General features: G+C 38.6%; 1 protein-coding gene across 2 annotated transcripts in view; it reads left to right on the top strand.

The window, feature by feature from the left end:
• PCSK5 (proprotein convertase subtilisin/kexin type 5) overlaps positions 1-13,793 on the top strand; it is a 471,327-nt gene that overhangs the window by 103,232 nt on the left and 354,302 nt on the right. The gene's annotated exons all lie outside the window — the stretch shown is intronic.

The following is a 13,793-nucleotide window of genomic DNA, read 5'->3' as shown; positions in this document are numbered from 1 at the left end:
ATTAACATAGCATTTTTAACATCAAAGTGCGGTAAAATGGCTGTGCATACTGGCCCCACTACCTCCACCTTTGACCTATAAATATGTTTACTTGCTTACAAGCCTCCCTGTGACCAAGGCTCCTGGTCATGCAGGGTTCCTAATAATAGGGAGACTTGTAAGCATTTCAAGCAAACACACTTAACAACCCCCTTCAGACCTTGCTGTTCAACATGGACAGATTGGAATGGAGGGGTGGGACCAGTATATACAGCCCTGTTCCTGTTTTCACTTCAATAAAGTCTATGAACATGACACTTGTTCAGTTTTGTGTTTAGACAACTGCCCACCACAGTTGTAAGTAAACACTGGGGAAAATGTTTACAAGAAAAAAAGAGTCCTATTGAAAGTAGAGGATAAACCAAATCTTTCAGTATTTCCTTGTAAATTACATATGTTGGCTCATTTCCAGGAGTGTACATGTTTATTCAAGCTTCCATACTGTAGGATACCACGTACTTATGTATCTTTCCCTCTCATAGACAGCAACAGGAACAATATCCGCACACGGGGTTTTATCCAATTCTACTAGTTTTCAGAATAGACCCATTAAAATTAATATACATAACTGACTTAGGTCTATTTATTTCAATGGGTCTACTCTGAGTAAAACTTATTTGGATACAACCCATGGTATCCTAGATGACAGGCATGATGTCTGAAGTGACTGGAATATAACAAATGCATTAAGTTGAATATATATGAAATAAAGGCACAGTTGAACCATTTCAACAGAGTTAGCAAGCACCTAACTAAGAGAACCTAAAAGTGCTATAATATTATTGTATTTTTAATTTATTATGGATTTACCAAACATAGCTGCAATTCTACACAAACATTTACCTGGAGTAAGTGCCATTGAACTTGTATTCTAATATCTAATCAGAAGTTGGTATCATCCTAAGAATGCATCCTGTATACTATGTATTGTAAGCTAAAATAAGTAATCTGAAAACTTACCAGTGCATTTTTCTGAATTCCAGGATAAATATATTTTTTCACTGATACCAGAGTAGTTCTTAGTAATTGCCTTGCTGAAATTTCCTGTGTTCATGATGCATCCTATAGGGCATACTAGGGATGGGATCTGCATTTCAGTGCTGGTTCAATTTTTGCTCAATTGAACTTCCTTCTGGTACCGCTTTGTAAGAGATTAATGTTCGCTATTTGTGATAAATACCGATTCTTTTTTTCCTGCAAAAATATCAATATTAATATTGATATTTTTTAAACATTGTATTTTCATAGATTTTAAAAAAATATTTATTTCCCCCAAAATATCAATATTAATATTGATATTTTAAGGAGCCTATAAATATTAATATTGATATTGTTGAGTTGAATTATTTTAAAAAAAACCCATTTCAGCTGTGGAAAACCACTGGAAAAAATCTGATCCATGAGAACAAACAAAAAAAGTGAATAAATAGGAAATCTAGTGTCAAATTTGAATTTTGCAAAATTCGAGCACATCCCTAGTGCATACATCATATTCTTTGCCCATCCTGAGCTGATAAAATTTTACTTACTATTTGTACACTATTTCTATTTTACTACTTTTACACTAGTAGTGTAAGAAGTTTTTTTTAAAAGTTTTAATTTTATGATACTAGAAAAAGATGCTAACATAAATTGGGAAGAAGTAGTTTTAAAATGAAAAATGTTGGTAAACTAGTTGGTCTGAGATTTCAGCAAGTGATATATTTAACATAACGGCCTTCCAGATATCTTCTTGTATTATGGATGTAAATGCCATTGCAGATGAATTCCTTTCAGATTTATTTTGAACAAACACATTTGCTTTACTGGATACAACAGTGTTCTGGTTAAAATAGTAAAATAACCACTGTGTAACTGTTTGGCTCTTGATTAACAAATAGCTTTGCAATGGGAAGAAACTGTTATCTTTGACACCAGAACTGGTCTAAATTTATTACTGCAACATCTTGATAAAAGATCTTTCATTCATATAATTTCTCAAATGAACTTGCTTAGATTCTTGTCTTCTCTTGGCTACTATTAACTTAGCCCTTCCTTTGCTCTTCTGTCTCTCAGCCAATTAACTTAAATGATCAGAAACTTATCCTGATCACAATTAATAAGAGTTTCATCCATGAGAACAGGCAGGTTTATGCTTTGCCCTTCTCATAAAATGTCTATGTGTTTCATATGGCTATCTCATAAGCTGTGCTTAAAACATATTTACTTGGAACAACACTATTAATCTGAATTAATTTAGGGTCACATTCCAAAAGAAGATGGATGAATTGTTAAAATGGATTCTGAGGAGATTCATATAGAGAAAGCAGAATTTGGAGTGCCGGGTTATGGAGATGCTGTACTCAAATGTACATGGTATTTTGTAGTTTGGGAATAGGGTTTGTGTATCATTTAGGCTTTTGCATTCCCCTGGGAGTGATGGGACTTGATTATATCCTGTTGCTGTCATAGGGAATTACAAGGAGAAAAACATGGCTGCTCCCAGTATTTACAAAGGAGCAGCCATGTTTCTGTACAATTCCCTGTGAAAGTGACAGAATGCCATCAAGTCCTGTTGCTTCCAGGGAATCTGAGTCTTCTGGTGTGAATCACTTACATACTTATATTCTTAATTCTGTAGTTTCATTAGGCAGCAACCCCTGATACATTTCTAGTGATTATTTTCACTGAACGAAGAAGTGGTGATATTAACCTTATTACCTATCAGGTGATATTTTCCTCCTTGTCGAGGAAGAGATAATTTCATTTTTAAAAAAATGTTTCTTGGTAAATGGTGTGTGTAGATTTCTGAGTAATGTATCAAATAGCAGTAAATGTACTCTTCACTTATGCCTCTTGATTTTACTTTCAGAAGAAATAATCCACTTGTATCTTGTAAAATATGTCATTGTTCTGAAATGGCAGGAAATATCAGAATTTGCTGAGAGTTTTTTCATCATATGAATTACTTTTATTTTGAGCAAATGTTCTTTTACACTCAGTCCTTGCTCTACCAAATAAGAGGCAACATACCTAAAATACCTTAAATTTCAAATATAATTGTATTTCTCTTTGGTATACAATAACAATAAATGTTATATCAATGGATATTGCTACTCCACCAGGAACTCTGTTTATATCGCACAGAAAAAGCTTCACACATTTCCTTTGTAGTAAAAATGTATAACCATTCTTTTCTAACCACAATTGAAATATGTCACAATATCATTGAGAGATTTGTCATGTAGTTAGCATAATCAATTATCTTGATCTGCTCTTCCCTGTTCAAGAAAGTAGAATGTAGTGTCCACCTCATACAGAGCCACAAAGCAGTTTATTGTCTTACAATTTTTGATCACCTACCCTTGTTCACATGATTGCCAGATGGATATCGTTAGGTTGCTAAATACAGAATTCAACTATGTCTACACAGTTCACTGGGATAGCTGTTATACCATTGTAAACTGTGGAGTGGTACTTTTTTCACAGTATACAGTACTTCTATATTAGGAGCTATTCCTCAGGGCTTGCCAAAGTCCCAAATTACTCATGAATGCACATGTATCCAATGGTGATATCAAGCTGTCCCTAGACTTTGGTTCCAGGGTATACTCTAAAGGCACATGAGGCTGCCACCCTGATGAAGTTAAGCAGGTCTGGGTCCTAGGGCCTGGATGAGTGATCACCTGGTAACCACATGTATACAACCTATGGTTCCATGACAGAACAAAGTCAGGATCGTAATATAAAACATGAGAACAGTGACTTTATGACATTGTGGTCCCCCCCCACATCATAGTGAGGCATCAGTCAATATTGGTGATAGTTTGTATTCCTCAGGGGTTTTTTGGTTCAGATAGTCAGCAGCCTAGATTTTGTACACAGGAAGGATGGTATTATGTCAGAATTGACTGGCATAAGAGAGTGTTTATCCTATCAGTGAACTTATTTTCAGCAAGAAAGAGAAGCTCATATACATGAGTTTTGTGACAGTTTTGGTGAGCCCTAGCTCTGGCTGAAAGAAACCCTTGTGTAGTCCCAGGTATTAGTTCACTTTAAATAGTACCTTATGACAAGCCACCAAAGCTCAGTCTGTTTTGTGATGAACATTTTCAGTTTTTTCACATATGTCTTTCAGTGATAAGAGTGGACATGTCTCTTAAAAGAATTCTTGTTGTTGTTTTTTAAAAAATGCATGTGAACTAGCTTGCTGCGGGGAGTTTGCAGAAGTTCTGTTACTGGCTTTGGAACATGTTGGATAAAATGCCACAAGCATCTTATACTCTGCAAGGGAGCAAGACATGTTAAGGATGATGGATTTTTAGCTTATCATAGCATCAGTATATACTATTGATATGCTTGTGAATTCTTCTGGCACTGTGAATGACTTTCAAATGAAAAATACCGACCAGGATTCAAAGAGCTGTTTAGGGTCTCAGAAGAGGTTTATTGCAAACTACTTTTCAAACTCCCCTCTGTTTGCTGTGAAGCATTGGTAGGGAGGTACTGTTTGAGAAAAATAACTATAAACCTCCCAGTGGCTCATCGAACTAGTTCTACAGTTATTTGATTCTTGGCCACTGTATTTCTTTTTCTTACACCTTTGAGGAATCACAAATCCTGATAGCAGACTGTAATCTCTCTGTCCTATAGTATGAACTCAGGCCACAGACTTATCTGTTGTCTTTATTGATGTTCAGCTCCTGATCAGAATGCATTCTCAGTAACTACATCTTAGATTTGTTAGTGTTAACACTGGAAATAATTTGAACTATAACAGCTCGTTATATACTCATTACTGCTACAGCTATCTAAAGAAAATTGATAGAGGTGTATATGAGCATTTAACCATTGTCCTGCTTCCATGATACACCTTAATGGCTCCAAAGGTCCCAATAAACAGAAAGTTATTTTAAATACATGCATAAATTTTTGTGAGGCCCATAATTGTTCATTCTCATAAATTGCATGTTTCTTTTTTCTATTACAACAGTATCATCATTTTGCTCAGCATTGTTCACATGATGTATCATTTCTACAGGCAGCATTTATATGAGGTTTAACCACTCAAATTAGTTATGACAAACTGGTACTTTATATACATAGCTAATGGACTCCATATTTCATTAATGCAATGAAACACATTTGGGAACTTATGGTATGCAGTTAGTTTTAACAATAAAATAGTATCCCGCATTTTTTTGAGCTAGTCTCATTTTAGAGGTCTCTTCTTATATTTCTAGTGACCAGCAAACATCAGTATAGAAGGCACAATTACGTTTAATACTACCTTTGTTTCTATTAGCTAAACCTGGTACAAAATTAATATTTAGCAATGTGCTCCTTAAATTTTGTTTTGCATCCTGTATGCCTGCTTGCATTTCTTTTGCCGTAATTTGTGTTCCTTTTTATTCTGATTTGGACAAAACTTCAGTTTTTCTCAAAAATGCCTTCTTGCCTCTTATAATTTCCTTGACTTTGCTCGTTAACCATGCTGGGACCAAGTTGTGGGGTGTAGTCATAATCATCTCAAAAAATTGCCCTTCTAAAATGAATGAAACTTTGGTGGACCCAAATAGTCGGTATGTGTTTCTACAGGGTTGCCTAAGAGATTGCCTACTCACCTTAGCCCTAGTATATGGCCCAAAAGAAAGGACAAATCACTTTTATTTCAAACTTGCATGAGAAGCTACATGGTTTCATTTAAGGAGACCTACTAGTAGGGGTGACTTCAACATGTCTTCTGAAGGAGACTCTAGGGAGTGGGGAGATATAAGATAAATAGCAATATTGCTGGTCACTTTTGAGATCTCGAGCCAAGATTTGTGTCATATCTGGAGGGAATTGCACCCACATGATAAGAACTATCATCTAATAGAACAATAGTAAACTTTGTAAGTTAAAAAGAAGAACCCTTTAATTTTGATTACTTGCTTTACTGTACATATAAATTGTTATTCACTAATAGGCAAAAAACCTTGCAGTTTAAGAACGTACCTATAGCCCACAGACATTTCTATCAAACTTTAAAAAGCAGGGAAATTGGGCAGCTATAGTGAATACACCAGGGGAGCAGGAGACCTGACCTCCTCTCTCAGATATTGGACTGCCCTACAAATTTGTCAGAATGCAAACACAATTTGGGTTGGTCTTTCACAGTCCAATCCACTCCCTGTGTAGCTTGCAAGAATTTTGTAACATGTGCCTCTGAGGATATGGTGAGTGGTGGCAACACCTGCCATCTCCAAAGATTGAGATTTATATTTTTGTGTGTTTGTTGGTGTTCTTCTTACTTTGCTTCTTTCCTGTGTTACTAATGTTTCTACAGAGAATCTAAACTAGAAAGTTTTATTCCCCTCATTATTCATCCTAGAAATCTGTGTCAAATTTATTTTATTAATTTCAAAGTCTTTTTATTGGTCAATGCCATATGATGGTGAAGACAGCCTTTTCTGTTTCAAACTGGAGGTTATGTTCTATTTCTATTTTGGGTGCATTAACAGTTGAATCTGAAACTGCAGTTTGATGTAAAATCAGACTGATTACAATATGTTGCTCCTTCAGCAATGACTCTTAGCTGTGGGGAAAAAGAGGATGCATGTTTTCAGCCTATGTTTAAACCACTTCATTTAAGGCAAGGTGGGCACGGTCAATTAAAAACATAGAGCACACCTGGAATTTTGCTAGAATATATTTCACCTCCAACTGTTTTATCTTGTGCAGATTGAGACACTCCTGAGGTCCACTGGAGACTATTCTGCAGAAGTCAGTGCCATTATTCCACAATTATGTTTGGAGTTTTTTTAGTGCAAATTTTGCTCTACTTCATATATTCACAGAAATAGAAACAAAAGAAAATGATTTCCTATAGGAAACTTCACTAAAATTGCAAAGTAAATCAAACATATTTAAAGTTACCATCTGAACTATACTGTCTTAATAATGTTGCTTCCTTCCTGCTAAAACAAGATCAGCACAGCACATGTCTTCTTTCTATTATTTGGGCTGATTGCAGGTGTTGCCACCACTCACCATATGCACAGAGGCACATATTACCAAATTCTTCCAAGCTACACAGGAAGTGGATTGGACCGTGAAACACCAACCCAAATTGTGTTTGCATTTTGACAAATTTGTAGGGCAGTCCAATATCTGAGAGAGGAGGTCAGGTCTCCTGCTCCCCTGGTGCATTCACTATAGCTGCCCAATTTCCCTGCTTTTAAAAGTTGGATAGAAATATCTGTTGGCTATAGGTATGTTCTTAAACCGCAAGGTTTTTTCCCTATTAGTGAATTTCCCTGCTTTTTAATCAGGGAGGTAAGAAATGGGATCCTGTCCAGGTTTGCTGAGAACGGATTGATCATTTGCATGCTTATTGAGTTCAGTGGGATTTACTCCCCTGCAATCATGCTTAGGAAAGGTGAAACTGACCACAAGGGATGAGGGGAGGAAACACAGAGGGGAGCACTGGGATAGGTAAAACTGACCAGGGGGAGAGGGAGGGGGGCTGGAGTGGGCAGGGGAGGAGGAGGAAGGAAGGGGGGAAGGTAGAGGGGAAGGAGGGAAAAGGCAGGTCTGATCATTTGCATGCTTACAATGGGATTTACTCCTATGCAATCATGGTTAGGATAGGAAAAACTGACCATGGGGGAGGAGGAGGGGGAAGGACCATATTGGAGGGGGCAAAGGAAGGGGGAGGGGAGGGCAGGTTTGATCATTTGCAGGCTTATAGAGTTCAATGGTATTTACTTCCATGCAATCATGCTTAAGATAGGTAAAACTGACCATGGGGAGGAGGAAGGGGAGGGGGAGGAGGGGAAGGAGGAGATTGGAAGGGGTTGGGGATGGGGAGGGAAGGGCAAAGGAAGGGGGAGGGAAGAGGCAAGATGGAGGGAATAGGAGGGAGGAGAAGGGAGGGTGGGTTTGATTGTTTGCATACTTCTTGAGTTCAATGGGATTTATTTCTGTGCAATCTTGTTTGAAAATGGAAAAGGACCGCCTTCAAGTCAATCCTGACTTATGTTGACCCTATGAATAGGGTTTTCATGGTAAACGGTATTCAGATGTGGTTCTACCATTGCCTTCTTGTGAGGCTGAGAGGCAGTGACTGGCCCAAGGTCGCCCAGTGAGCTTCATGGCTGTGTGGGGATTTGAACTCTGGTCTCCCAGGTCATAGTCTAACACTGACCTGCGGGAGGGGCAGGGAGGGGAGGGGGGAGGAGATTGGGTGGGTGGGTACTGTGCAGAAGGGAAGCCCCTTTCCTTTATTTATTTATTATTTGATTTATATCCCGCCCTTACTCCCAGCAGTAGCCCAGGGCGGCAAACAGAAATGATAAAAACACTTTAAAACATCATAAAAAGACCTTAAAATACCTTAAAACAAAACGACATTAAAAACGTTTTTAAAAAAGCTTTTAAAAAAGGGTTAAAATATTATTAAAGAAAACATATTAAAAGCAATTCTAACACAGACGCAGACTGGGATAGGTCTCAACTTAAAAGGCTTGTTAATATTATAATAATAATAAAATTTTATTTCTAGGCCGCCTATCTGGCCGAATTAACGGCCACTCTAGGCGGCGTACATAGACTAAAATATAACATAGAGTAAAATATAACATATAATACAAAACAAAACCCCAGTAGTCTATAGACATCCCCAGCAGCAGGTTCACGCACACATACACACACACGGTCTCTGGCCCCTTCAGCAGTTGCTGCTTTTGTAGCTGGAGAGAGACAGGGCCCCGCCCTTCCAGGCCAGGTGGAAATCAGCCAGAAATGCAGGGAGCAGGTCTTGCAGGTCTTGTTAAAAGAGGAAAAGTCTTCAAAAGGTGCCAAAAAGATAGCAGAGACCAAAAGGAAATCATTGTGAACAGTATCATTGCTTTTCAGCATTTCCCCCACCTTTTTATTCTACAACAGGCACATGTAGCCCCCCACCCAAATTTAAACCAAAGCTGTCCCTGGCCACATCCACACCAGGCCTTTATTTCACTTTGGACAGTCATGGCTTTGCTCAAAGAATCCTGGGAAGTGTAGATAGTGAAGGGTGCTGAGAGTTGCTAGGAGACGCCTTGTTCCCCTCACAGACCTTCAGTCAGAGTGGCTGACTGTTAAACCAGTCTGGCCACTGAAGCTCTGTCAGAGGAATAGCAGTCTCCTCTCAGCACCCTTCACAAACTACACTTCCCAGGATTCTCTGAGGGAAGCCATGACTGTCTCAAGTGAAATCAAAGTCTGGTGTGGGTGTGGCCCCCTGATTAGCCAAGCCCAGCAGCTGTGAGGCTTTTAGAACACTGACAGTTGGTTCTTACTGAGCATGCTCCACGTTATCATTGGCTTCCAGCCAAAATTTCTTAAATTAATTAAAAATCAGCTAGGCATTTTTTTAGCTTTTAAACTGCAGAAGATGAAGGTCAGAGTATGGGGCAAGGTCAGTATTAGGATTACAGGTACTCTGTGAACATGGCTGATTTTTAATGAATTTTAACAGTTTATGAGAACTCTCAGAGAAAAAAGCCTAAAACGGCTCTGAGGTTTTTTTCTCTTTTTAGACTTTGAACTCTGTATTCTCTCTGACTGTTTTGTGTATCATCATAAAAAATGAGAGGGTTGTTTAGCAAGCGTTTCTGAGTTTAGTACTATAAGTTTTGTAAAATTTTGTTTTGAAATGAGCTTATGGGAAGCATCAGAATGGCATGCGGGGGGCATCTTCAAGTTAACATTGCGGAATGCGAAAAATCGACGCTGGCTATAGTATACAGCCACTCTCGTGGCTGTATAACTAATGATGAATTTATTTTCACTTGTTTATCAGGGTAATTTAGTAATCTATGTAATTTTACATACATGGGTGTGTGTGGGAAAGTTAAAAAATGAAATTAAACCGGAGTTAGACACACCATGAGAAACACAAAACCAAGAGACTGAACAACACTGGACTACACTTCAGCGTTGTCATACACACAACTCCCTCTCAGCCCCCCCCAATATCTGTACAGCCACACTAGGCTACTTTGCAGGGCTGATGCATTCTCAAGCACTATATCCACCCCTCCCCACTGCTGCACTATGAATATACTAATGATTGTGTGTGTGTGTGTGTGTGTGTGTGTGTGTGTGTGTGTGTGTGTGTGTGTGTGTGTGTGTGTGTGTGTGTGAGATCTAAATTCAGGATTAAAGTGTTACAAAGTCTCATGCAATCTCAAAATAACTCATTTATAAACCCATTTAAGGATAGGGGGGCTGGCAGGGCGATTGAGCCAGTGGAAAGAGCAGGCTGCAGGAGACAGTGGGGGTGGGAACACACACACACATCACCGTCACTCACCTCCATTCTGCTGCTGCCTTCTCCATCATCCTTGTCCTCTGGCTTTCTCCCTCCACCATCCATTTCTCTCTCTCTCTCTCTCCTGACCATCTGGGTCTCCATTTCCTCCCTTGTGCTTCCTCACACAGAGCACGAGGGAGCTGAGGAGAAGTCCAGTGTGAGTCACATGTCTATTGCCCACCAATCACAGGAGCAGAAGACTTCCCCTACTTCCTCCAAGTAACTGGAAGGGGAGGGGGAGGGGGAGTGAAACGAAAGAACTCCTGGTTTCTACTGCGCCTGTGTGATGTTATAATCTACAGTAATGCATTTTCTTATCTATTAATTAAAAACAAACCATGCCGTTTTTTTACTTTAAACCTACTGAAGATGAAGGTCTGTGTTTGGGGCAAGCTCAGGGATTTGATTAGAGATACCTTACAGTCATCTCTGAGTTTTAATGAACAACAATAGATTATGAGAACTTCTCAAGGAAGAAGTCCAAACAGCTTCTTGTTTTTCTCTCTCCCGTTTTTCACTTTAACCTGTGAATTCTCCGTGGGGGGGGTTGTGTATCACCAAGAAAACTTTCAGAGTTGTAGAGCAAGCGATTCTGAATCCAACAGTATAAGACTTGTAAGTTTTTGTTTTGAATTGGGACTATAGAAAGCACCAGAAAGGTATGGGGGGTATTTTCATTTAACATGGTAGAACGCGAAAAATCGCTACTGGCTATAGTATACAGCCACTCTCGTGGCTGTATAATAATATGATTTGTTTAACTCAATTGGTACCTAAAATACTTATTTGCAATCAATAACAAGCAATAACAATGTCAATCAATAATAATAACAATCAATAACAATCAATAATAATAATCAATAATAATTAAAAGTCAAATTAATACCTCATATTCCACATGACCTGCAACAGTTTTGAGCTTGAGAAATTTCGAGGTAAATATTTCAGAGTGTTTATTTTTAAAATATTTCACCAGTGCGGTATAATGGTTAGTGTTGGGCAACTAGGGTTCAAATCCCCGCTTGGCCATGAAGCTCGCTGTCTCTCAGTGGGGATTTGAACCCTAGTTGCCCAAGTCCCAGTCCAACACTAACCATTATACCTAATACTAGATACTTCCTTTTAAATGATTATTTATTTATTTATTTATTACACCCACCTTTTCTCCAAGCAACTCAAGGTGGTGTACAAACATGGTTGTTGTGAGGATAAAATCGGAAGGGAAGAACCATGTTTGTACACCACCTTGAGTTCCTTGGAGAAAAGGTGGGTGTAAAAAGTAAATTATACAGCCACAAGAGTGGCTGTATACTATAGCCAGCGTGGATTTTTCACATTCCGCAATGTTAAATTGAAAATACCCCCATGCCATTCTGATGCTTCCCATAAGCTCATTTCAAAACAAAACCTTACAAAACTTATAATCCTGAACTCAGAAAAGCTTGCTTAACAACACTCTCAATTTTCATGGCGATAAAACAGTCAGAAAGAATTGAGAGTTCAAAGTCTAAACAGAGAGAGAAAAAAACCCAGACCCCTTTTGGACTTTTTTCTATCAGAGTTCTCATGATCTCTTGAAATTCATTAAAAATCAGGCTTCATCTTCTGACCTTCATCTTCTGCAGTTGAAAAATTAAAAAAATGCCTGGCTGATTTTTAATTAATTTTAATTAATTTAATAAACATTGCATTGAACTGAATGATAATGTCAGACATGCTCAGTAAGAACCAAGTGTCAGTGTTCTAAAAGCCAGACTCACAACTGCTTGGCTTGCCTAATCAGGGGGCCACACCCATACCAGACTTCACTTGAGACAGTCATGATTTTGTTGCTGTACTTCACATATTCACAGAAATAGAAGCAAAAGAAAAATTTCCTATAGGAAACTTCACTAAAATTGCAAAGCAAATCAGACATATTTAAAGTGACCATCTGAACTATGTCAACTGTCTTAATAATGTTGCTTCCTCCCTGCTAAAACAAGATCAGCACAGCACATGTCTTCTTTCTATTATTTGGGCTGATTGCAGGTGTTGCCACCACTCACCATATGCACAGAGGCACATATTACCAAATTCTTCCAAGCTACACAGGAAGTGGATTGGACTGTGAAACACCAACCCAAATTGTGTTTGCATTTTGACAAATTTGTAGGGCAGTACAATATCTGAGAAAGGAGTTCAGGTCTCCTGCTCCCCTGGTGCATTCACTATAGCTGCCCAATTTTCCTGCTTTTAAAAGTTTGATAGAAATATCTGTTGGCTATAGGTACGTTCTTAAACCACAAGGTTTTTTGCCTGTTAGTGAATATACATTTATTTTTTGTGATGGTAATGACATGGCCTTACAACTTATCAGTTTGTATAGGTACTGCAGAACACCCTAATGAAACTTGTCATATCCCTGATAATAATATAGTGTCAAATAGCAATGCATACATTATCAGCCAACATTGCATTATTGGTAAATTATTGTATTGTGGACATTGCCATCTCCCTGCTTTTTAAAGTTTGATAGAAATATCTGTAGGCTATAGGTACGTTCTTAAACCGCAAGGTTTTTTGCCTATTAGTGAATAAATAATCATTTAAATGGACGTATCTAGAATTAGAGTTTTGTATGGTTTAATAAAGCATATACTTGGGCATTTTAAAAGATTTGCCCATGGTAGTTGATTAATTTAGGTACCAATTCAGCTTAGATTCAGCCATGCATGATGGTAAACTGTCATACTTCATATAATCATATAAGAGTGTCTAGGATATTGCTGGGAGACACAGTAAGTCATAATGACATAAATTAAAATGTAGATGGTATTTTCAGAGGTTTAGCCCATTTTTGAGGCTAAGATCAACTGTTCCTCAGATCATTTTGTATTCCATTTCAACTGCAATCTTCGTTGTAAACATAATGACGTTCCCCCTTTATGGTGGGGGCATGTTTGCTTTCACCCCATAAGAGTTAGAAGGCTTGGGAGGTCTACTCCCGATTGGGTGAGGGAGTAGGGTGAGGCCGCGTCACGCCTCAATGGGAGGGGGAGGGGAGCGGTAGTATTTAGTGCTGCTCCCCCTCCCTAACTCTTCTCCTCGTGTTCGTTTGCGTGTTTGGAGAGGGGCGGTTTACCCCAATAAAATTGATAGAGCCAGGCATGGGGTGAACGGGAGAATTAAGAAGTTTATTTTGAAGAATGGATGGGGCTACATTCTGCATCCAGGGATTGGTGTGGATTATCCTCATCTCTTTAGGGAGGATGGTGTGCACCTTTCTGAACTTGGATGCGACATGTTTTTGGAGGACTTACACAAAGGGTTGGTTAAGTTGTTGAGGTTGGTGGGGCGGGGTGTATAAACATGAGCTATACACCTCTTGTGGCATTGAGTTCGGGCAGGTGAGGAATTTGATGGAGAGAGAGGTAGGTATCCTGAGGCAATTTTGGGT

This window comes from Rhineura floridana, chromosome 1 (genome assembly GCF_030035675.1).
Source record: "Rhineura floridana isolate rRhiFlo1 chromosome 1, rRhiFlo1.hap2, whole genome shotgun sequence".
In the NCBI taxonomy this organism is placed as follows: Eukaryota; Metazoa; Chordata; class Lepidosauria; order Squamata; family Rhineuridae; genus Rhineura; species Rhineura floridana.
This window is presented reverse-complemented; position numbering and strand designations above follow the sequence as displayed.